This window comes from Leuciscus leuciscus, assembly GCF_965113295.1.
Source record: "Leuciscus leuciscus genome assembly, chromosome: 19".
Taxonomy (NCBI): domain Eukaryota; kingdom Metazoa; phylum Chordata; class Actinopteri; order Cypriniformes; family Leuciscidae; genus Leuciscus; species Leuciscus leuciscus.
The window spans coordinates 27217936-27242543 of record NC_138743.1 but is presented as its reverse complement, the minus strand read 5'-3'; the positions used below and the strand labels follow the sequence as shown (position 1 = coordinate 27242543).

The 24608-nt window shown below is 37.8% G+C and overlaps 1 protein-coding gene across 2 annotated transcripts in view; it reads left to right on the top strand.

Annotated features, from left to right (window-relative positions):
* The first annotated feature begins 8407 nt into the window (after nt 1–8407).
* daam1b (dishevelled associated activator of morphogenesis 1b) overlaps nt 8408–24608 on the top strand; it is a 74752-nt gene continuing 58551 nt past the window's right edge. For both annotated transcript variants that reach the window (XM_082147557.1, XM_082147555.1), the window contains exon 1: nt 8408–8539. The gene's annotated coding sequence lies outside the window, so the exon portion shown is untranslated. The remainder of the gene's footprint in view (nt 8540–24608) is intronic.

Here is a 24608-nt window from a genome sequence, read left to right as displayed (position 1 = left end):
AAATTCTGCCAATGTAAATAGCAATCCACCTTGGTGCGAGCGCAACTGGCTTTTTAAAGGGAATGGGAGATGAGACTCTGATTGGTTTATTGCACATTACGCCCAAAACACACCCATTACTATACCCTACAAAAGAATAGGGACAACCAACCATTTTTCCTGTTGTTAAACTAGCAAAAGTGGATTCGGACACGCCCTAACTGCACTTGCGCTGTTCGCTTTAGACCTTGTGCTTATATCTTTAAAATAGGCCCTAGATCTTGTATGTGGGGAACTGGGCATCGGGAAGGATTGGACTTTCCTTAAAGGGGACCCATTATGCAAATTACACATGGTGTTTGAACATAAATGTGTGTCAGCAGTGCGTGTACACAACCACCCTAAAATGGTAAAAATCCACCCACTCCTTTTTTTTTTTTTGCCATATATCATAAGCAGCAGTGTCTCAGAACAAGCCATTATTTTGCAGATTGTAGCTTTTTAGACGTCACAAATGCTTAGGCTCCACCCATGCTTGCTGACAGACTTTGAGCCCTGAGTGAGCTGTACACAGTCCGCTATTTTTATCTCCTCACCAGAGCTTTTAACAACAACATTCAAGTAAGAAATGTATTTTTATTAAAGCTGCTAAAGTTAATTCAGTCAAGAGCAGTGAGTGATTTTCTGTTTTTCTTTTGTTGTTTGATTCATATTAAAAGCATAGCAGTAGGTACTGTATTTTATGCTGCTTTCACTTTAATACACAGATCTAAAATACAAATGCAATTTCTTTACTTACTGTTTACGGACACAACCGACTGTGTTTGTGAACTTTTGACATAACCTTGTGTGTATTTGACAGTTTAAGTGCAATAAGACATGAAAGAGAACTTCGTTTAATACTCACGGGACGCGCCGTCTTACATTCAGCTGTGCTCATACTTCAGATGTGTGTGCTCAGAAAATGATTTATCAGAAGTTTAGAATGATATGGCTTTAAAACAAGCAGAGTATCTGGAAAGCAGTGTGAGGAGCAGCAAAAAAGGAAGATATTTAGAAGAATATCAGTAACCAGACAGTTTCTGGTCTCATTGACTTCCATAGTATATTTTTTTTCCTACTATGGAAGTCAATGAGACCAGAAACTGTCTGGTTACTGATATTCTTCTAAATATCTTCCTTTCTGTTCAGCAGAAGAAAGAAATTCATACAGGTTTGAAACAACATGAGGGTGAGTATATGATGACAGAATTTTCCTTTTAAAGTGGAGTATCCCTTTAAGGATACAAAAAGCAAACACATATTACATGGTATAATAAATTATCTGTGGGATATTTTGAGCTGAAACTTTACAGACACATTCTGGGGACACTTAAGACTTATATTACATCTTGTAAAATGGGCAGAATACGTCCCCTTTAATGGAAAGATCCAGTGTGTGCTAGAGAGTACAAACATTCTATACATTTATTCCAATTAATTCCATCAATTAAGCATCTGTTTTTGAGATTTCAATGAAAATAACCATATGCTGGGTGTAACCAAATCTTGCCGTACTCATCATTGAATGTTGCGCTTCAGAGGGATGGAGAAGGCAGATGAATGATTTCTCCAGGGTGGGATGTCCAGCAAGGGGGTGTGGGGCAGAGCGACAGCTGCAGGGAGAGAGTAAATGTGCTTCCCCACCAGTCCATGGCCATCCCTCCAGATGGTCCCATCTTCATGAGCCTCAGAGGTTTACTAATATGTAAAGAGGGGGTTGAATTTGAGGGAAAAATCTGAAGAGATACTGCTGAAAGTAAATTCAGGTGTAACAAAATAGTATAGAGTATAAGAAAATACAAATGATATTTGAGCAAACCAATTTATTACATCCACTACTGTTCAAAAGTTTGTGGTCAGTAAGATTTTTTAAATATTTTTGTCTCCTAATAAGCAGTTTTTGGTGTAATGCATTAATTACAGTAATTTAATCACTTTTGCCTTGAAAAGTAAGGGATTACTCAAACATTTTCTGCAATTTAATTATAGTTAGCTACTTCTGATATAATTATATTGATTACTGTATAGGCTATAGAACAATTCTACATAAAACAATGTGGATATAAAATCAAAATGTAACATTTAATGATAAAAATTCATGTTTTTAATGTAACCTTCTCCCTTTAAATAATTTAGTCAGTTCAAGAATAATTGATGCAATTTTATGCAATTTATTTGAAAGAATTAAAAGAGCAGGTTCATGTATCCTTATATTGTTCAATTGGTCGAGGTTGAAATGGGATTTAGAAAGTAATTAGTAATAAGTAATGCATTACTTTTTAGAGTAGTTTACCCAACAATGCTAATAAGTCTCGTATGCTCACCAAGGCTGCATTTATTTGATAAAAAATACAAATAAAAATCAGTAATAAAGTTAAATCAGTAATATTGTGATTCATTATTACAATTTTAAAAGTACCATTACTATTTGTGTTTCATAACATGGAGCTTTTGTTGCTTTAAAATACACCTTTCGTATGGCAGCTCACTATAACGGAGCAGCAGGGCTTGAACTGCATTTGTGAGCATTCCAGGTCATGAACCGCCTAGAAACATCAATTTCCCAGGATTGACCAGGCTGGGCGATCAGCAGCTGGTGAACAGGGCAGTGTCTTTGTTGTGCATCTCATAGAGATTCACATTACACCCATCTGCAATCAGCCACACCTCAATCACAGAAAGCGCCCTGGGCTGCAAACTACTAAATGGTCTGGTGAGTTGTAATTGTACAATCATGCTGCGAATCCCCCCAGCCTTCCTTAAAAGCATGCAGGGCAGTTTATTAAATCCTGCAGAAACTCTCTGCTATAGTGCAAGTCAAGTCACCTTCATTTATATAGCGCTTTTAACAATATAGATTTCAAAGCAGCATTACATTGATAATAGGAAATTTAAGTCACATAGATTGTTTTTCCTATACAGCAGCTCTAGAATAAAGTTATTGTCCAGCTAAAGTTTGTTTTGAATGATTCACTTCCATTGCAAAGATCATTGGTTATTAACTTAGGGGCCGCTTACGACAACGTTCTAGAAGAAAACGCTTAATTCTCTCCAGCCCGCTCATTCGCACAAGAACAGTGCCTGGTGGCTCGAGAACGCAAACCTTGAAATAGGTTCCAAGGTGTCCAAGGTGCAAGCATTGACATTTTTTTAAAAACATTATCATCTCCGTGTAAACTTGAAAAACGCAAATCTGTGAAAACGCTGACGCTGATTACTTGTCTGGCTTTAAAATTCATAATTTGTCTCTTCCGTGTATACATGTGAACCGGAATCATGTTGACAACATTTTATCTGTATGGTAAAGGGAAGGGAAGGAAGCCTTCACAGGGGAGAGCCTATAGTTGACACTTCAGGACTGCGTTGTTGTCGTGTCCAGGCGCAGGTCCTTCATCAGATCTGGATACGGCTTGGATACGGCAGACTGCGGTAAACCTCGGGATAAACAGAGAGACTAATATTAGTGTAGACGCCGTGCAATTAGATTACATCACAGTTATAGCAGAGATATAATACAGAAGTGTAATCCTAATTCATCATTAATTTATAGTAATATGACAGAAGTGAATTTTGAGAAATTGTTAAAATATATTAAATAACATTAATATAATATTTCACAGGATGTTTTTGGCACCTGTATGTTTTACACAATTATATACAGTATATAATTAACTAATAATGTTATATCAACATAAACACATAAACAATATATATGAAGAGTTCAGATGCAAAAGCCTCTAAGTGCCATCTAAAATTTTCTTCTAGAATGATCATTTTTATCAAGCTCATATATTTAAGTTCAGTAATTTCACTTAAATGACAATTAATAGGTAATCGTCATTGCCATTTAAGTGAAATTAGTGAACTTAAATATACAAGCTTGATAAAAATTATCATTCCAGAAGAAAATTTCAGATGGCATTTAGAGGCTTTTGCATCTGAACTCTTCATATAGACAACTCACCAGGCTTACACAAATGATACAAAAATAATGCAGTAAATACACACAGAAGTTACACAGAAGTGTCAAAACATCCCATTGTACATAAAACAATATATATTCTTAAAATTAAGGTGAAAAAAATCCAAAATTCTCTGCATGATGAATGACAATTGGATATATTCTTTACTATATAAATATTTAATGTATAATGTATTGTATTGCATTTTCACTATAAATTATACAAGTAGGCTACTTTAAGTAGTTTAATACTTTAACTTTTTAAAGATAAATGAAGGTCATTCACAATTAAGAAATTATTTTTTGCATTATTTGTATTTATTTTTTACAGCTTAGTATATAGTTTGATAACCGTGAAGGGATAATAAATAGGGAGAGAGTTGTTTTTAAGACATGTGAGAAATGAGTCCAAATCCTCAGCTCAGCCTGAGAACTGACAGAATGCAGATCACCAATCCAAACACACACACACACACACACACACACACACACACACACACACACACGAGTGTCCTCCTCATTGGTGAGTGAATGATAACTCAGTCCAGCAGAGGTGGAAAGGTCTCTCTCTGTCTCCCACAACCCCTCTTATCCGTGACCTCTCACACAAGCTATTGCACAAGACTAAAACGTTCATGGAGAAATACAACACATGGAACGGTATGTTAAGTATGTGTCCAACACTCTTTGAGAACACAAGGTGTGGTTTAAACACATGAAATGCCATGTTCAAGGAGACTGGGTTGTTCAGTTTGGACTCTAGTTATTTTGGACATTGGCAAAAAAAACACACACACAAAAAAAAAACACACTGTATATCCGATTACCAGCAGGTCACAACAACTCAATGTTTGCAAAGACAAAAGGACATTTAAGAGATTGGATGTTTTTAAATCACGTTATGACAATCACTGCTTTAATTCATGGGTTTTCAAACATAATATTTGTAAAATAGTATTATACCTATATAAATGAACTGCAGACGTGTTTCATTAATATGTACAAAATTCAAATATTGAGCTACAGTAGTAAAATCTGTGGTCTTGCCTTACTCTGATTTACAATGGTAAACATACAATATCAATTCATATTTTGAGTGATATGGGTCAGGTTTGTTTCATGCAACTTTTATAATTTATGATTAACGATTACACAGAAGGAAATATTTCTTTTTTTAAATATGCACTGATGAATAAGTGCAATAAACATTAAATAAAAGTAGTAATATGGGTCAAGTTTAATTTCACTTTGGAATTAATAGTGGCTTGTCTCGTGGTTATGAAATATCAGACTCAGATGGATGGCTAGTGGAAATATCAATAAACTTTACTGCAGCAGATTGTAAAAACAAAGCAATTCAGAATATAGCAGTTGGTGAAGATAATTATGGTAGTAGATCTGACTGTATTGCAGGTGATGGTAAAGATCGTGGAAGATGAGAGAGTTGTCCAGTATAGCACACACCTCTTCTTGATGACGGTAAGTAGACTGGTAATCTATTGCCTCACACAAATGAACAAACTCCACTAAGGAGGAGAGGAGAAACACAGGAGCTTTGGGAATGCAGGTAAGTGAGGGTAGGCGAGGTGTTAGCTTATATGTGTGTCTTGATGTGTTGATGACCAATGGTAGGTGTGGTTGATGACTGAATGAGGGCAGGTGAGAACCAGAAGGGATGCTGGGAAGTGTAGTCCAGAGTGTGAGTGAGGGAGTGTAGCAGGGAAGGAGGACAAGGAGGCGCTTGTGATAGTGGTAAGCACAATTTCAACACAGCGTTCCTGATGCTAGTAATGCACTAATCTTGTTTTTTTCTTCGTCTCTGCTGTGCGCAAACACCTGTCCACAGTGCTGTGAAATGACGGCTTTGGTTCTGTAGTGAGATCCTGCTCTTTGATCTCTCAGACAGGTGTTCTGCCGCACAGATGTGCCTGCTGAAATAGTTTTACTGACAGAAGCACGGCTGGTTTCACATAAACATGCCTCAATTCTTTGAGACAAATAATATTTATTCTATGTCTGCCGAGTTCTGTTAATAATTTCAATAAAATGAACAATGAGGCAACAGTGCTGTCTGAACAGTTAATACATAATTTGCCTCAAGATTACAGGCTATTACTAAACTCATAATTTAATAAACCTGAATCAACAAATCCCATCTGGTGTTTGTGAGTTATTAGCTATTTCCCAGGCCTCACGCTGTTGTAAAAGTTTTGGTTTTGTGTTTAGTCAAAGATTTGACCAATAAACCTTACAAAAGTGTCATGCCACCTATAGAGTCCAAGCCATAAATCATTCAATGTATGATGTTAAACTGTCACTGCTAATACATTGTGATTTATTACAACAACTTCTTGACCTCTCGACCTCAGTTCTTCTGGGATTTGACAAACGCGGACTTTTGAGACCCAACGTGAGACCCGGTGTGACTCTGCTTGATGCTGATGGGGAAACACTTAACTGTTGGATAAACCTCAGGGGGGATCTGGTCCATTTAAAGGCAGGTAGGTCTTTTCTTTCTCTCTATATTAAATTCCACTAAAGGAGGTAAACACAGCTGCTCAGCGGTCTGAGCTGTCAAGTGGACGGCGACAAAAGATACACATCCTCTTTAAATGTGGATCCATGTAACTCCTCAATTGATGATTTAAAGTAGTGCCCTAAACAGCTGACTTTTGGTAATGGAGCCGCTCCCAAGAAATCATAAATTTAGTCCCATCCCTCCTCCTCTCAGTCAGAACTCTGAACCATTCCACTGTAAATATGAGTTTGAACGTCTATACCCGATATACAGTATTTTCATGTTTTATTCTATGACATAAAATACATCAGTTATACTCTCTTGTGATTTTTACGTTTTTTTTAGTTGTCTTGAAAATGGCAAGCTGATAAGTGGCTAAATGGGACTTCAAAGGTTTTCAGGGCTAAATTCCACATGATAATGCTAAAATATCAGCAACAAATCTTTACTCTACATCTTTACTCTGACTTTTACTTTACCATCTCCATATGCATTGTTTTTCATTCCCTTTTATACTTCATGTGCTGTTCAAGAGAAACCAGGTCCACAAGCCATGATGCTTGATCTGATCTGGGATTTATAAATCAAATAAACATGATAGCCTCTAACTGACTGATTCACTTCATCAACTCATTATCAAAGACCATTAACCTGATAAAATCTCTCCTTGAACTTTTCATGAAGGCCCTCCTTTAATGTTTGTATTTTAAGAAAAAGCTGAAGACATTCACTGTCTCCTCGGTGTCCTTCTTTTAATATGTGGAAAACCCCTGGCTCCCACGTGTCTTCTTCATGGATTTATCCTGTCCTGAATGCACAAAGGCTGGGATGCGTTGAAGCTCTGGGTGCCTGCATGTCTGGGAGACATTATCCTTCTGGCCATAAAGAACACAGAAAATAAGAAAAACTATTTAAAGTGTCACATTACTTACACACCAAACTGTGAATGATATGAAAGTGCCTCAAGCATCTGCTTTGTACAATGCATGTGAGAGAGACCTTCTTCTTACAGCATCCAGTGATTCACCCTGTAGTGTCTTGTGACCCTGAGAAACAACAGCTCCCTTCCAGCTGAAAATACCCACAACTTCACCCCTTAATTTAATATGGTGAAGGAAGAGGCAGAGCAGCAGGAAGGAAAGCCATGGCAAACAAGGTAATCTTGTAGTTAAAAAACAGCCAGGGAAAGAAGAGAGGCATAATTTAATTACAAATGACAAAAAAGAGCTTGTTTCTGACCTTTGCTAGAATATGCTCCTAAAGAATGTAACCAAATATTCAGAATATAAATGTTAAAAAATCGATCATCGAAAAGCCATACTGATTGACCCTAATCTGAATATTTATTTCCCATTGAGCATGTCTTCCTCATTGGCTATGACAGTAACCGTCCTGTATGCTACTTCTTAAAAAGATTAAGCATCGTGATGTAAACAATGACTGGAAATGGAATGGAAACGTTTAATGAAATTTATAAGTAGGCCTACTTTTTTTGTACTGTTTTTTTTTCTGATATAGATATAGGCTACATCACAAAGATAGCCTTTCATTTTTTAATATTTTTTTATTTTTTTTATCATCTGATATTATATATTATAATACATTATAATATAATAATACTGCTATATAACAGTAACTTTTAAAAGATTCAAATAAAAAAGTGTGCTTTTTTTAAAAATGTTTGATTTCATTATTTTTGTCATAGAGACCATTAAGATATCATTCATTATAGTTTTACATTTTCAATTGTTTCCTATTAATATATAAACCATATACGAAAACTATAAACGTTTACACACTCCAACCAAACTCATCTGACTCGTAGTACCTGACATCACCCATAGCCTACATCTCCCGTTAGACATCAGTACATTTACCTTGTGTGATCATGCGCACTCGCTCGCTCTGGTCGAGTGGAAATAAATGATGACGTCAACTGACTATAGGGTCTGTGCAATGCTGAGATCAAGCGCATTCATATGTCCAGTCTACCCAAACAGAACAGTGGAGTTTGAATGAATAATGAGACCACATACGAGGTAAGAACAGACTTTCAGCGGACTTTGTTGATGAATGTGTAAATTGCGCATATGCGCGTGCTTATGGATTATGTTGTGACACGAGATGCGTATTATCACCGCTGTCCGATCAGTGTACGGAAGGGTAATGGTGACTGATGGTTGTATGTTCGGTAAACTGTTTATTCAAATGACCCAGTGTCCTACAAGACAGGGATGGAGCTGTAATAGGAATCAATGGCTGATCGCACAGACCGGCAGATCTTTAAAACTAATGCGAAACAAAGAGTTGCACACACTTTTGCATGTGCTTTTACTTGATTTTTTTTTTTCGTTGCTTAGCTTCGAGGATTAAAACGAACGATTTGCATATTATTTGCTTGTGATGTTCTTTCCTCTTAAATAATGAAGCCGGTTGTGTTTTGTGTCATGTCACTTGTGCTTGATAGTACAGAGCACACTGTGCGCGCGTTCATGTAACCGGCTTCCCAACCATGTTTCACCATCAGTGCTTCTTCAGAGCCATTAATTGTCTAGCTATAGACAAAAAAAAACATTTAAGGCATAAAGCTTTTTGCAATTCTTTATTTATATTCTACATAATTATTTATGGCAGATTTTAATGAATAACGGTAGAGTATTTTAATGTAATTTATTTTAAGTAATTTTAAGTCATCATGAGGCCCCCTACTGGGCCCTGGACCACTGAGTTATAATTACGAACTTGAAGTGAATTCTTTGTGTTTAGCTTTTTTGTGTGTGAATATTTTCTATATAAAAATGAAAATCCTCATCCTCATGGCATGCAGATATGCTTTTTTTTTTCTTCAGCTATACAATGTGCTTAGATCATATGGGACTCATCATAGAGTCATCATTGTGATCACTTTTTGAAGCATCAACTTATGGGTTCCTATACCCTTGCATATTATATTATGGACATAGATAGATTTTTATTTATTTTTTGTCTAAAAATATTTGTGTTCATCTGAAGTAAGTTATACTACATCTGGGACGGCATGAGGGTGAGTAAATGATGAGAGAATTTTCATTTTTGGGTGGACTATCCTTCCAATCCCACCTGATAATGCTGATGATGGATATTGAGGAAATGAGACTGCAGTCTATTGTTTGGTCCCTGTCTTTCACTAATCATGCATTCATCACTAATCATGCATTCAAGTGCAAACTAGACCTAAAAGCCTTTTTTTATTTGTCCATCAGCTGACAACCATGTACTGAGTACACATACTCAGTTCTCTTGAGTTCGAAAGCCCATGTCACTCCACATTTTCATCAGTCTCAGCCGGTTCTCTATTACTAGGGCAATATACCCTGTGTGCACTGCGGGGGCATCATGAGTGATGGATTTCCACACTTGACTCGACTTGTTTTCCTCTCAGACTGAGCATATTGTGCCCTCATATGGGGTAGAGGTCCTGCTTTGACTCTTAATATAAGGTGTTGTGAAAAATTTCAACAACAGTTGTGCATGATTTCCCTAACAAACAAAGCCTTGTTTGCGTTTTATGATATTGTAACTGAGATCGTTGTATTAGTCATGTTAGGTATCCCTTTAAGACTGAGGTGAACCTGAACTTTTGCTATTAATATTTTTTCCTGATTTTATTCAGATATCATAACCATGACAATAAATTCAGCCTCACGAGAAACATCTTGTGATTTGGGGATCACCCAACTCTGGGGTCTTAGCAACTGCACACTATGACAAGTTACATGCCACCCCTGTTAGGATCAAACTGCTTAGACTTAAGTATAAATGGATAGTTCACCCCAAAATGAAAATTCTGTCATCATGACCTTATTTCTAGTGTGGAAGATATATATAAAAAAAAAAATATATATATATATATATATATATATATATATATATATATAAATTTTTTTTTTTTTCATATAATAAAAGGCAACGGTTACCGAAACTTTTTGGTAACCAACATATTTTCAAAATTTTCCACAGACAAAAGAAAGTCATATAAGGTTTGGAATGAGATGAGGGTGAGTAAATGATGATAGAATATTTTTGGGTGAACTAAATAAACAACTTAAAATGAAGTCTCAGATTGTAGCTTGTTAGGTTTTGTAAGTTGAACTTAAACATGTATTTGTTTGTTATGTTTAATTTTTAAAGAGCTTTGTGAATGATTTAAGAATAGGAGTTACATTGACTGGGATGGAATGAACACAATTCCGGGTAAATAGAGTCTAGCGATAAAGTTCCCATTATTAAGTCTATTGAGCTCTCAGTGAGCATTCAGTAATTGTCTTTAGTGCATAAAACCAGACTGTTTTAAGAGAATAAGTGCCTTCCAGTGCTTCATTTCATTTGTATTTTATCACTGACAGAGTACATTTGTCTTGGCTGTACGGCCCTTGAGTCCAGTCAGGTTTACAGGACTGTCGCTCATGTGATGTGTAAACTTAGTAACCACACGAGTGAAAGGTTGGACTTTCTCTTTGTGCTGTATTGTGAATGAAGCATTTCTTTATGTGGTTCGAGATCAGGCTGGGAAATGGCACAGACATTGAGGGATAATAAACAAGACGTGTGTTAAGCCGTGCTCTGTCCTTCTGTTTATGGTATTCATGGGTGGGTGTGTGTGGCATGTGTTCCCTTTTGTCTGACTGTGCCATCAACAAACCGCCTCTTTTGCAGAGCCACGTGCCTGGGTGCAGGTGAAGGGTGTGTGTTGTGTGTGTGTGTGTGTGTGTGGTGTTTGGCGCAGGGTTACTCCAGCCAGCCAATCAGATGATTGCGGCTGCTGTTTCCTCCACAGCTCATGTTTGTTAATGAGTAGAAAGCTGAGACACAGCTGGGAGTCGTAATTGTTTCCGCTGGTAAAAGGGTGGTCCCGGGACAGCTGGGGGTTACCCCACACCAGCACTGCACATCACACTAGACTGTGTTACTCTGATGCACAATGCAGATCAGTGTTGCCATATATAAACACTACCGCTCAAAAGTTTGGAATTGGTAAGATTTCAGATGTTTTTGAAAAAAGTCACTTTTGCTCAACCAAGGCTGCATTTATTGGGTCAAAGGTCATAAAAGATCTTACAATTTAAAATAACTGTTTTCTCTTTTCATTTCATATTGATATTTTAAAATGTGATTAATTCCTGTGATGGCAAAGGAATAATATGCTGAATTGGAACTAAATAAATGTTATTATCAGTGTTGAAAACAGTTGTGCTTCATCATTTAAACCAGGATACTTATTTTTCAGGATTCTTTGGTAAAAATAAACTTTAAAAGAACAGCATTTATCTAAAAATAGAAATCTTGTGAAACATTATACATTTCTGTTCTGTTCTGTCAATTTAATGCATCCTTGCTGAATTAAAGTATTTACAAAAAAAAAAAAAAAAAGGTAGTGTACAACACCTATGAATTAATGCAGTGAAGTTTGTTGAGTTGTTTTATAATAATGTCCATATAAAAAATCCATTTATAAATATTCTAACTGCTGCAATCTTGTTGCAAACTGCATCTGATGCAGGTCTAAACATAGTCTGCACTGCAGTCTACATTTCTGGCTTCCCTCCCAGTGTTTCGTCCTCAAAGTTGGGTCATAAACTTTGAAGTATTTTCTGTCGTTTTTGTCATGCATCAAAATCAGTTTGCTTCAAACTCTCAGCACTTTCTAGTCCCCTTCCCATCCTTCTGTTCTCCATATTTTGGCATATAAACATGGTAACAGTCCAAGAACTAGAACTTAAATGCAAGGTTGCTGCACTTCAGAAGATACTTTTCACCAAAAGATTTGTAAAATACTAAAAACATTTAGCTACCATCATGCCAGATATTTATGTGACAAATAAAACCTTCAAATTTGTCTCTTTATATAAATTCACAGCTGAGGTGCTCAAGCTCAGTGCTAAACCTCAGCATTCGGAAATGTATTGCACACAACTTGGATCTCTGTTGTCTTTTGCAGAATTGGATGAACACTTGGTTAATGGGGCTCGAGAGAGATCGCAGCATGGCAATGCTCTACGAGCCTTTCGGCTCCGGCCAGACCTTGTGAGATTGGACCCCACTCAGCTTGGCCGTAACAATGGGCCTGTGTGACCGTTTGAATGTCCTATTCTCCGAGTGGTGTGGTTCACTTGGATCAGACAATGGCTTCACTTTGCATCGTTTATTTCCAGAGGCCCTGCATGTGACTAGGCCACTCCTGGTAACTCCGTTCTGAACCAATTGTGCTGCATCTACACACCTTCAGCAATTTTGGATCTGAGATTTGTTTGTTCTGTTGTCAGCCACGCTAAAATGGAAATGACTTGAGTTCGCTTGTAATAGGAGCTGTTATTGTCTTTTTGCCACTCAAGTCAGGTATAATCCAGTTTGTATCATCAAGCTGTCCTTTATCTTGATTCAAAGAAGATTATGTGAATAGTAGGGTGTCTGTAATTACTTTTGATCTCTTCCATGCTTCACTTTCATTCCCCTCGTTTTTCTTTTGTGCTTCTCACTCTTTCTGCCCTAAACCCTACTTTGCACAGATTAGGACTTTACATGCTGTTCTTGGTTGGTTAGTGTAGGGTTAAACCTACCTGATAGATCTCTTACTCTTCTCCATGATCCATATAAAGCCGCTTTCCAGGCAACCAAACAAATTTCACTAAAACCTTAAGCACAATCACTTGCCGTATTCAGGCCTGGTGAGTTTAAGGGAAAGTTCACTGAAAATTAAAACTCATGTTGTTCCAAAACTGTATGGCTTTCTTCTGCAGAACACAGAAAAAATAAGATATTTTGTAGAATGTTTCTGTTTTTGTCCATACAGTGAAAGTCAATAGGGTCCAAAACAACACTAAACCCTGTTGACTTTCACTGTATAGGCAAAATCTTATTTTGCGTTCCTAAAAATTCAAGGTGACGTGAGTAAATGGTGATAGAATTAACATTTTTGAGTAAACAATCGCTTTAAGAGATTGACTTTCTGGAAGCTTTTAACATACTTGCACTCTAGCTGAGAGATGTTGCTGAGGTAAAATCAGTGGCCTTTCTTCAGGGCCTCGGAGCCATGAGGTCTTTCTCCTCTTGAAGGGCCCCTTGACCTTCTTTATTCCCCTTGGGTTAAGGAACAGGTCATCCTCAGGGTGCCTTTGAATAGTTGTAGTTTTCTTAATTCATTGAGGGTTGCTGGTGCATTCCACAACTTTGCTCCCAGGATATTGAGAATCTGGACGGTTGGTTGGTGTTTTATTAACTCTTGCTGAGACAAGAAAGCGTGTCCTAAGTTCACTGACATTCTCCAAAAGAGCTCTTTTTAAGTTAAAGGAATATTCCGGCATCAACAAGTCAATCTCAATCACCAGCATTTGTGGCATAATATTGATAACCACAAAAATGATTTCACCTGGTCCCTCCTTTTCTTTAAAAAAGCAAAAATTGTCAGATGTTTAAATCCACTCCTCTTGAATTTATTGTTGATGTTATTATATAAAGTTGGCAGCTCACAGGACTTGTCATTGAGTTCTATGAATTCTGGTGTTGTTACACATACTGGGTGTAGACAGGTGGTCAACGTTGAAATGCCCTTTTCATATCCTTTCAATAACTCAGCAATTCTCTGAATTCTGTGGCTTCCTGGTAAAGTAAATATTTTAGTAACATTACACCAAGTGCCTCACACCCTTTAAGAAATGTGCACTTTTTTTAATTGCTGCCATATACATTTAGCCTCACATGGAAAATCGCACGTGTAAGGATCAAGATTTTGTGTAAATAAGAGCCGTGTTTTTTGTTCTTCGGTGAGCTCGGCATTTATATAAATGCAGTTGTCTACAACAAGTTTCCTCGTTTGATAGTTTCCCGCTGTTTGACCTCCCTAAAGCAGTTTGATTTGTTGCAGAGATGTCCAGCAGTGTCTATGTTTGGGCCTGTGGTTTAAGTGGCGGTGTGTGCTCTTTCTACAGCGTTGATGTTGCTGTTGCTGTCTTCAATGCACTGTAATCTGAGAGTCACAATCTAACTGTGGGAAGGCATATAGACATGGTGCTTCCTCGCCCCCACACTGCTGGCTGGAACAATAAAACAAGGCCAACAGCCAAAACAAACCTTAGCATCATCCTCCCTCACGACTCTTTAGGGAGGTGAAGTGTGGCTGAGGGCGCTCTGGCCCCCCTTATAATCATTTGAGATGTGAAGAGACTGAGAATGGGGGCAGAGGATAGAAACATGTTTATTACACAGGTATGATTAACGCAGACAGCCTGCTGGCGACACCTGAGTTGTAAAGTTACTTGGTTAGCATTCCTTCCACAAAGAGCTCCTTTAGTGAACTTATTGTGTAAGTTAAGTGCACTGCCTTTCTTAAAGGGATAGTGAGTTGAAAACTGAACATTCTGTCATTATTTACACATTTGTGATTCAACATATTTAACACCACATTCCACGTCTTCTGAAGTCATACGTTAGCTTTGTATGAAGAACAGACCAAAATGTAACTTTTGTTAGGTAGAGTAGTGCAACAAAATGTAACTTGTCATTTGTTACAGTAGGTCTTGGAGTTGGAACACGTTCCTGAAATGATTCCTTTCTGATTCTATATTTCAGTTATAAAGCTAATTTTACTTATGGCGCTTTTCCACTGCATGGTACGGTACGGCTCGGTTCGGTACGGCACGCTTTGGCGCGTTTCCACTGCATGGTACGGTACGGTACGGCTCGCTTCGGCTCGCTTTAAATGGTACCACCTCTGTTGAGGTTCCAAGCGTACCGTACCGATAAAATGTGATGTGAAAACACTGCAGATCACTGATTGGTCAGACAGAATCATCCCTACCAGCGTCATTGTATTTACAACACGAGACACTAAACCCGCTAGATTTAAATAGCCAGTAGATAACAGCCAACGCTGTAGCGCCTGTTTTAAAAGTATTTGCTTCAAAAAAAGAGTATAAACTTTAAAAAAAGAAATGGCTGAATCGTGGTCAGTGGACGAGGTGCAGACGTTCCTCTTGTTGATTGCCGAGGAGCGGATGGGGAAACACGGAATGAAAAATTCGCATTTAATATGATGATGTCATGGCAGTAGAGACGGCAACTATAACGATCAGTCCCACCCACTTTGAAGCGGTACTAACTGCAGTGGAAAAGCAACCGAGCTAAAACGAACCGAACCGTGCCGTACCGAGTCGAGTTGTACCACGCAGTGGAAAAGCGAAGCGAGCCGAACCGTTCCGCGCCGAGTCGAACCGTACCGAGCCGAACCGAGCCGTACCATGCAGTGGAAAAGCGCCATTACAAAAGAAACGTTCTCTCGGCTATTGCGGTAAATTATCCAGAGAGCCTTCCAACTTGGCACATAATGAAAATATAATTTTTTTAAATTTAACAACAAACCCCAAACTATACAGTTCAATTGCTATTCATTTAACAGATGAGTTTGTAACTACAATGGTTGTGCTGTTTATGTTTTTGCATGCAGCCCATGAGGACAAATCAATAGAATTATGTGTTTTCTTGCCAATATTTTGTGGTGCATGGCCTTTTTTTTTTATGTCATTACTTTCAATTCAGACTGCAAACTAGGGTAAAATGTGATTTTGCCATGGGGCTGTAGTTTTGATGTGTAATTCATGAATGAATAATTTTGGAGGCAAATTTTTTCAAAAATCGAATGAATTCACAAGAGTATATGACTTAAATATCAGTCTGTTCCAAACACAACGCTGTTATTTCTCCAGAAGATGTGTAATAGCACACAAGTCATATATGGAGTATGGACCACTTTCAGGTGTTACTTGTCATTTTGGAGCTTGACAACCTCAATTCTCATTGATTATAGTTAACTTTTTTTGTTTTGTTTTGAATTAACAAAGAAAGGGTGGCATATCCCTGACAGTTGTGTTTGTAAAGTAATCTTAAAGGGTTAGTTCACCCAAAAATGAAAATTCTGTCAGTAATTACTCACCCTCATGTTGTTCCAACCGCGTAAAACCTTCGTTCATCTTCGGAACACAAATTAAGATATTTTTGATGAAATCTGAGAGCTGATCACTCCTCCATAGGCTGCTAGGTGGCCCAAACTTGCTGGCCCAGAAAAGTTATTAAAGAGATCGTTAATATAGTCCAAGTGACTACAGTGGTTCAATCTTAAGTATATCAAGCGACGAGAATACTTTTTGTGTGCAAAAACAAACAAAAATATAGACTTTATTCCACTATTCATTTCCTTCTCTCTGGGCCTCGTAGTGTTTTTGCGCTGCGCGTCTGTGTTATACGTCATCACGCATCACACACGAGACCAGCGTCGGCCAATAGTGAGCCTACGTGGTGACGTGTAACACAGATGCGCTGCGCAAAAACACTACGCGAACCAACTAGAGGTCCAGAGAGAAGGAAATGAATAGTGGAATAAAGTCGTTATTTTTGTTTGTTTTTGCGCACAAAAAGTATTCTTGTCGCTTGATATACTTAAGATTGAACCACTGTAGTCACTTGGACTATATTAACGATCTCTTTAATAACTTTTCTGGGCCAGCAAGTTTGGGCCACCTAGCAGCCTATGGAGAAGTGATCAGCTCTCAGATTTCATCAAAAATATCTTAATTTGTGTTCCGAAGATGAACGAAGGTCTTACGAGGTTGGAACAACATGAGGGTGAGTAATTATTACTGACAGAATTTTTGGGTGAACTAACCCTTTAAGCCTCGTGCACATCGGGATGATTATCACGCATGCTTATCGCCAGCATTTTTCGACGCGTCTTTGTGTTCATACCCAAGTGATTTTCAGTGAACGTGCAAATTCACTCCCTGAAAGTAGATGTCGCTTATTGAAAAACAGAAATACCTCGGTACACAAGGTGGCGCTGCCCAACTTTACGCTTCTGACACTCGCTTGTCACACAGAAGAAGAGAGACAGTATTTATGTCAATAGCCAAAACCATTCACACACTTTTTGCTAACGTATTTTTGTAGTCGCTGTGGCGTTTGTCAGAGTTCTTTGTGTTCAGACACCAAAGAGACCAGCAGCTCTACATTCATCTTGCCCTGTTGCATCTTCTTCTTCGTCTACTTACTTCCTCTTCTATCAATGTCTATCAACAAAACCGTTTTGTGCTTGAGCGCCACCAAGTACTGTAACTTCAGCAGATCCAAGCATGTGAACAAAAGCGGTAATCTCATTAGTCGGCCAGTTTTTAATGCGGCGCGTCAAACACCGGTGCACGGACCTTAATGACTGAATATTTAAGGAAAAACAGCAAGACTAGCCACACACTTCCATTCCATTCCCTGTGTCAGAACCACTGAAAGGGCTTCAATTAAGTATTTTGTTCTGTGGTGACTGAGTTCTTGTTAGATTCCATCATCGTCCTGTCTGAAAAACACATCCTCCTCATTCATCAGAGAGGCTAAATTTCTGTTTTTAACATGCTGCCGTTCATACACGTTCTTTTGTTACCTGCACAGTCATCCCTGTTTCCATGATGTGGCTTGATTTGGAGGCAAAGAACAGCTGACGCTCCAGGTGTGCTGATAGTGGGTGGGCTAAAACAATAGTATTGCTGCAGAAAAAAAGAACATCAGGAGTATTGTCTTAAAAGGCTTACGTGGGTACTAAATGAAAACCATAAAAACCATCCATAGTGGTGTGGGGTAGAAGCAAAGACAACTTTAGAGTGGTGTATCTGGGAAGCTTTCAGAAGATGTGTAGAAAGAAATGTTAAAATTTCTAATTGTATCGAGATATTTGTGGCACCATTGTGTCTTTTCCTAAATGATGCAGTGATGGGGTGAACTCGAATATTTAGAGCTCCCTAAGGGTGATAAAGGGACGTTTTAGAGTCAATATGGGCTCGTAAATTGTCATTATGTCTCCTTAACTCAAAGAATGTGTTATGGTGAAGTGAAAAAGTAGACCATAATTCCAATCTTAAAGGGCTAGTTACCCCAACAATGAGGTATGTCATAATTTACTCACACTCATGTTCCACCATAAAATGTAAGCGAATGGTGACCATGGGCTTTGAAGCTACAGAAAGGGGAAAAAATCATCTTAGAATTAGTCTGACTATTGATTAGACTCTGTGACTATGATTTTCTAAGTGTTCTGAAGTCATACAATAGAATTGAGAACAGACCAAAATTTAAGTTGTTATTCACTGGAACATCTCAAAAATCTTGTATCATTTGCTTTCATTTTTATATTTTCATTTTTCATTTGTTTTTGTGCGTTTGTCATTTTATTAGCTTTTTTAATATTTCTATTTAGCTTTATTTTATTTTTATTTCAGTTTTAGTACTTCAACTTATATGCATTTCAGTTAGTTCCCAAGGCTACATTTTCTAATCTTCGTTTAGTTTTGTAAAAAGTTTTTTTTTTTTTTTTATATAATATTTATATTGAATTTTATTATTTCATCTTTATTTCATAATGCTCCTTTCAGCCTTTTTGAATAGGAAACTCTCTCAAACTTCCATTATGGAGCCTGGATAGGGCTGTGCTTGTACAGTGACTTGCAAAAGTATATTCATATTCTTATAAGAATATCACATTACAGCATGTCATATTCTTATATTACAATAAGCATATTCATATTCAGATCCTTAATCACTTCCTTTAGGTCTGAAAATGTTTTCAAGGTACTGTTTTACAAGCCTCCTTATGGTCTTAGAAAAATTATAAGTTTACAAATGAATGATAATAACACAAATTTAACAGATTTGCAGATTCGACCATCAGGAGCAATATCTTCTCTCACATGATTACACGCTGTTTGCATAGCCATTCCAGGTTTGACATGTATGTGCATGTATTTTATAAACTGTCTTGTGGTAAGTGCCTGTTTTTGCAGTTGTGGTGTTTACCTCACCTTCACTGAATATGAATGTCTTCAGACCCAGGTGTACGCAAAAGTTCTGTGTCTTTCTCCTAACTTCTAATACAGATGCAGAACTGGGTTGCTTCTGACCCAGAATCTGTGCTGGATGGAACTCATTGCTGATGTCCCCTGGAGTGTCAGCACTGCCTGTTCTAGTTCTTCAAAATAAGGCCATTTTCTAAGGTTTCACTCCAAGCATCTGCAATGCAAGTTGTTTAGAATAAGGACTTTGAAGGGCAAGGTCTTTGGCATGCTTGTTCATTAAAAAGACGCCAACGTGTTTGCAAGTTTTCCAAGGGTCTGTTCAATGTTTTTGTCAAATCCTGCTTTTGTTTTATCCACTTCCTTCCACAATGTGTTTAAGTCCTTTTCTAATTAAATGAATGTGAGCGAAATCTTTAGATCTACTTGTGTGTTTAAGTTTAAGACTTTGGGGACCAACCTCTTTGCTTTCTGCCCAATGACAAGCAATGACCTATTTTCCTCAATCTCCAAACAGCACTGCTAAAACCATATCCTAACCAGATGCAATGCACTACATCGATAAAGAAAACAATGAATTCTATTTTTATATGCAATTAAGAACCATAAGGAGCTGAATGACATTTTGTTTATCTCTTGGCTTACTGTACTTCCACTGCGTCACACTGTGTAGCCCTGCCCACTGTGGAATCTTATTGGTCCCAAATCCTGCTCCACATAACTTTATATCAAACATTAATTATGTTCTGGTTGACTCTGATTCCGTCACATGTGATTTCACTTTAAAGGTACTGTATGTATTTTTGTTATTCATTTTTTTGACTGTACTAAAGCATAACAATTATTGCAGATATTTAGGAAACATGCTAGTTCACATACTTGTTTCTCCGAAAAACAGTGCTAAAGCCAGTTATTCTACTTTGTATTGTGTACATTCTGCCTAATATCTTATTTATGTTTCGTGGCATAAAGAAAATAATATAGGGTTGGAAAAACATTTCTGAGCCAAGGTTCTACAGAATTGTCAAGTTGGGCTGGTTCTAAATTACTTTGTGTGCTTAATGAACAAGGTGGAGATGGTTGAAACCTGTACAAGCAATACTGCCTCTAATTAAGTGAAACCATATTTAGAAAGGGCGACGCTGCAGTTATTATCAGCTTGAGCGTGTTTTCTCTACTCTATTTTGGCTGGCTTCACCATGTTAGTCTGACTAAGACTCTTCTAAAGACCTCGGCTTGTGTACTTTGCTTTGTGCAGCGGGTCTGGTCTGGCTTAGAGTGAGCAGGCATGGTTATGTGTGTTTCTTGTTTTAAGGTGCATACCTATAAGACAACAAAATGTCCTGTTTCTCACAAACAGGTCAGCTTGTTCAGGCATGTTGATATGGCAAAGGAAGATTCTCTCCTGCTGTGCTTTGCTCTGCAGCCAAGTTCAGTCCACAGGTCATGTTCAGTAGGTGGTCTTGAATGAGCTGATTTGCTTTGATGTTAATACAAAAAAGGGACATGGGTAATTTTCTACCTTGAATTAAATCTTTAAAACTGTAAATGTAAAATAATATGAATTTTTTTTTTTTGGGGTAACTTTTTTTGGGGGGGGATAATTTAATTGTGTTTTGTTTTGGATTTTTTATTTTCCTTTATTTTTTTTTATTTTTTTTACTTTATTTAATTTTAGAAATTTCATTTAATTTTAGAAATATTTATTTCATTTTAAGAAGTATTTAAAGGGGACAGATTATGCCACTTTACACAAGATGTAAAATAAGTCTCTGATGTCCCCAGAGTGTGTATGTGAAGTTTTAGCTCAAAATACCCAACAGATCATTTTTTACAGCATGTTTAAATTGTCACTTTTTGGTGCTCAGAAAAACGCGCTGTTTTAGTGTGTGCCCTTTAAATGCAAATAAGCTGCTGCTGCACGACACAGGGGGCGGAGCTTCATGAGCTCGCGCTCAGTCTCTCAGGACAATTTCATCTCACGGAATGATGATAATATCAGAAAATCTCAGTAACGGTGTTCATTTCAACCCGGAGTCGGACAATAATGCCTACAGAGTCAGAGTGCTGTATGGAGATGGAACAGGTATAGTTTAGTTTAATTACGGTTATAACGTATTTGCCATCTGCTTGTATGTATCCACTATTAATAATAAGTCTGCCTTTTCGGACCAGGTCCGAATGATGATCAAAAATATACTGATGAGTTTAATAAAGTTTATTGTACAACACACAAAAGATGAAGCGTCAGTTTTGCTCCAGAAAATCACCGTAAGAGCTGAGTAAACACAGTATAAGAAGTGCGTAAGTACATAAACGAATTTCGGTGGAGTTGAGGGAGCATTTTCTTTGAAAACAAAATAATACCACCTCGTCTTCAGCGGCTGCCTCAGATTTCGGGAGTAAATAGAGAGAGCTATGTGGATTAATACATCCAGCCACACAACACCTACTACAACGCTGGGAGACATTCTCGTCAGTGCAGCAATGGCGGAACTCGCTGTGAACTCGATCAGGGCGGGTCTATGTTAAAACGGCAGTGTCTGTCAACACTCGTGGGCGGGACCTGTGGCTTTAGTGACGTCACTAAAGCCGCATTCTGAAAACAGGTCGTTGGGAGACCGTGCTTATGATTTATGGGGATTAATAAAAAAGGAGTGAGTGGATTTTTATTACTATTGGGTGGTTGTGTACTCACACTGCCAACACACGTTTATGTCCAAACAGCATGCAAAAGGGAATTTTGCATAATAGATCCCCTTTAAAATACAGTATTTCTTAAAATAAAATAATTTAAATATAAATATGTCTTAATTAAGACATGTTTAATTTTATTTTAAGACATTTAATGTAATTGCAAAAAAAACATTTGTTGAAAATGTTTTATGGAGTATGTTTGCAGTGTTATACAAGGGTTTTTGTGCTTTTGTTGGTATAGGCTACAACACTGTAAAGCATAAGTGATTAAGTCACACTTTAGTCTAAATAACATCACATGACATTTCTTGACAGTAATCATGACTAGCTGAAGGCTGATCGTCTTACTCAGCAGATGGGTGGAGGAGCATCTGCGATGTTCACTCGTCTCACCTGGGTTTATCACCACACCTATTAATATATCATTACAAATTGTTATTGCTGCATTTACCTACTAATTTGTGTGTATTCAGAGGTGTTTTTTCTCCATGTTTTGAGTCAACCATGTGCAGCTGAGCAGGTTTTAAATGCGTAAGAGGATAACCGGATTAGGCAGCACTTTGTGAGTCAGTGGTGGCCAATATGTCTGGGTTAGTTTTCTTTCTCCCAACAGTCACATGATTCTTTTTTTTGCCGCACTATGTCTCTCAGCGCTCTTAACAACACACAATCAGAAGCATGCGGGTCTGGTTTGAGATTGGACATGCGAGTGCTAATGGACTTCCCATCACCGTTTGTCGTCATCCGTCCAAGCATACCACAATCCTGGGATGTTTCAGGCTTTATGAAAAATGCAGGACAGTGTTGGGAATACTGATGCTGATGTTTCACATGGATGGCAGAATAAGAAACCTCTGATCCCCTCATCAGCACAGCCTTTTATTGGCTCTCAGTCCTATCTGAGGATAACGTAGCATGACTGAGCCTTTAGCAGGCCGTTCCCAGCACGAGAACACCAGGGGCGCGTGAGATTGCTGCGGTAAGGTTTCACCGTCAAAAAGAACAGCACACATCTGGGATCAACAAGTTAAACCAGAGTTGTTAACCTTCAGATTCCAGTAATCTGGCGTAAGCATGATTCCAGCTTTCACAACAGCTGCAGAGCAGTGCAGCGAAGAGTTCAAAGTTCCAGAATTTGGCACCATTTGAGTATAAGTTCTTTTGATAGTTTATCATTAACCCTTTTAAAGCACTGTCCTTAACTTAGACCTAAACTGATTCTGGTCTGTTTTTTTTTAAACAGTACCCATAGGCGATTTAGAGTAATGATGATAATGCCAAGCGCTTTCCAGATAGCAGAAACAAGCTTGGGTCAACGTCATTGGCTTGGAATGCACATTGGAAAATGCCTGTCCCTTGTAAACCTAGCAGACCGGAGCTTAGTGAAGTGCTTGAACCCAAATTATGCTTTGGTTTTTACGTGTATGGTTGCTTGTGTATGCATACGGTGCGTGATGGGAATTTTGTAGTCTGCACGTGCAAAGGTCAGTTTTTCTAACTGTACATACTCGCATATGTTCTGAGTTTTGTTGCAGCAAAACTGGCCCATTTCGTTATTCGTAATATAAGAAATATTGGGTAAAACAAACAATTTAAGTTACACAAACTAATTGAATTGATACTTGTCAGTAATTAATTAAAACTGAGCAATTATCTTGCCATCTTGAATTTGAATATAGAGTCCTGCAAGGATGACGTATTTTTGTAGGCCAGTCTGAAAGTTAGCATCACAGTGTTCCCTCAAAAAAAGTTTTTTTCCAATGGCTTTTGTATAATTGCAGACTCTTACATGTTTTATTCATAATGATATGAATTTATCCATAATTTACTTCACTAATGAACACAACTTTTATGATCTTTGAAGCCTAAGATCAAATTGACAGAAGTAAAAATCTAAAGTTAGATACTATAAATGAACCACACCACGGTCCCATGACTTCAATGTCACCATCACTAAGCTTCCGACAACTGTCAGGTTTTATTTAAAGTCTACAAGTTGGATATTTTGAATATTTTGCAAGAGCGTGCAAGAGCGTAAATGCAACGTGCTGTAAAGGCAAACTAGATGACTTTATCTGTTCGGAATCATGGCGTTTAATGTCCCTAAGAACTGAGTCTCGCGCAAAAATAAAAATCATGTACACAAAAAAAATCACAAGGAGTATTAATGATGTATTTTATGTGTTTAACATGAACATTTCTTGAGCTTGTGTTCACCACAGACCTCATTTCAGACATTTAACCAAAAACAATCAACTTTAGGATGATGGAACCCAAAGTGCTAAAATGCTAACTTGTTTCCAGGTTTTAGGACCCATTTCTGCTGCACTCTGTCATTGCCTTGATATCCATCTCATTGCGTATTCTGACTAAAATTTGTGTGGTAGCTCAATTTTAAAACTATTCCCTTGTTCTGGTGAGTGAGAGTGATGCTTTTTTCTGAGTTCTTGTAGTAGGACTGGAGGACAGAAGATTACAGGACTGAGTGATTGAGAACAGTCCATGAGAGGCTGATCTGATGATGCCACAAGTAATTAGAAGCTTGTTGAGG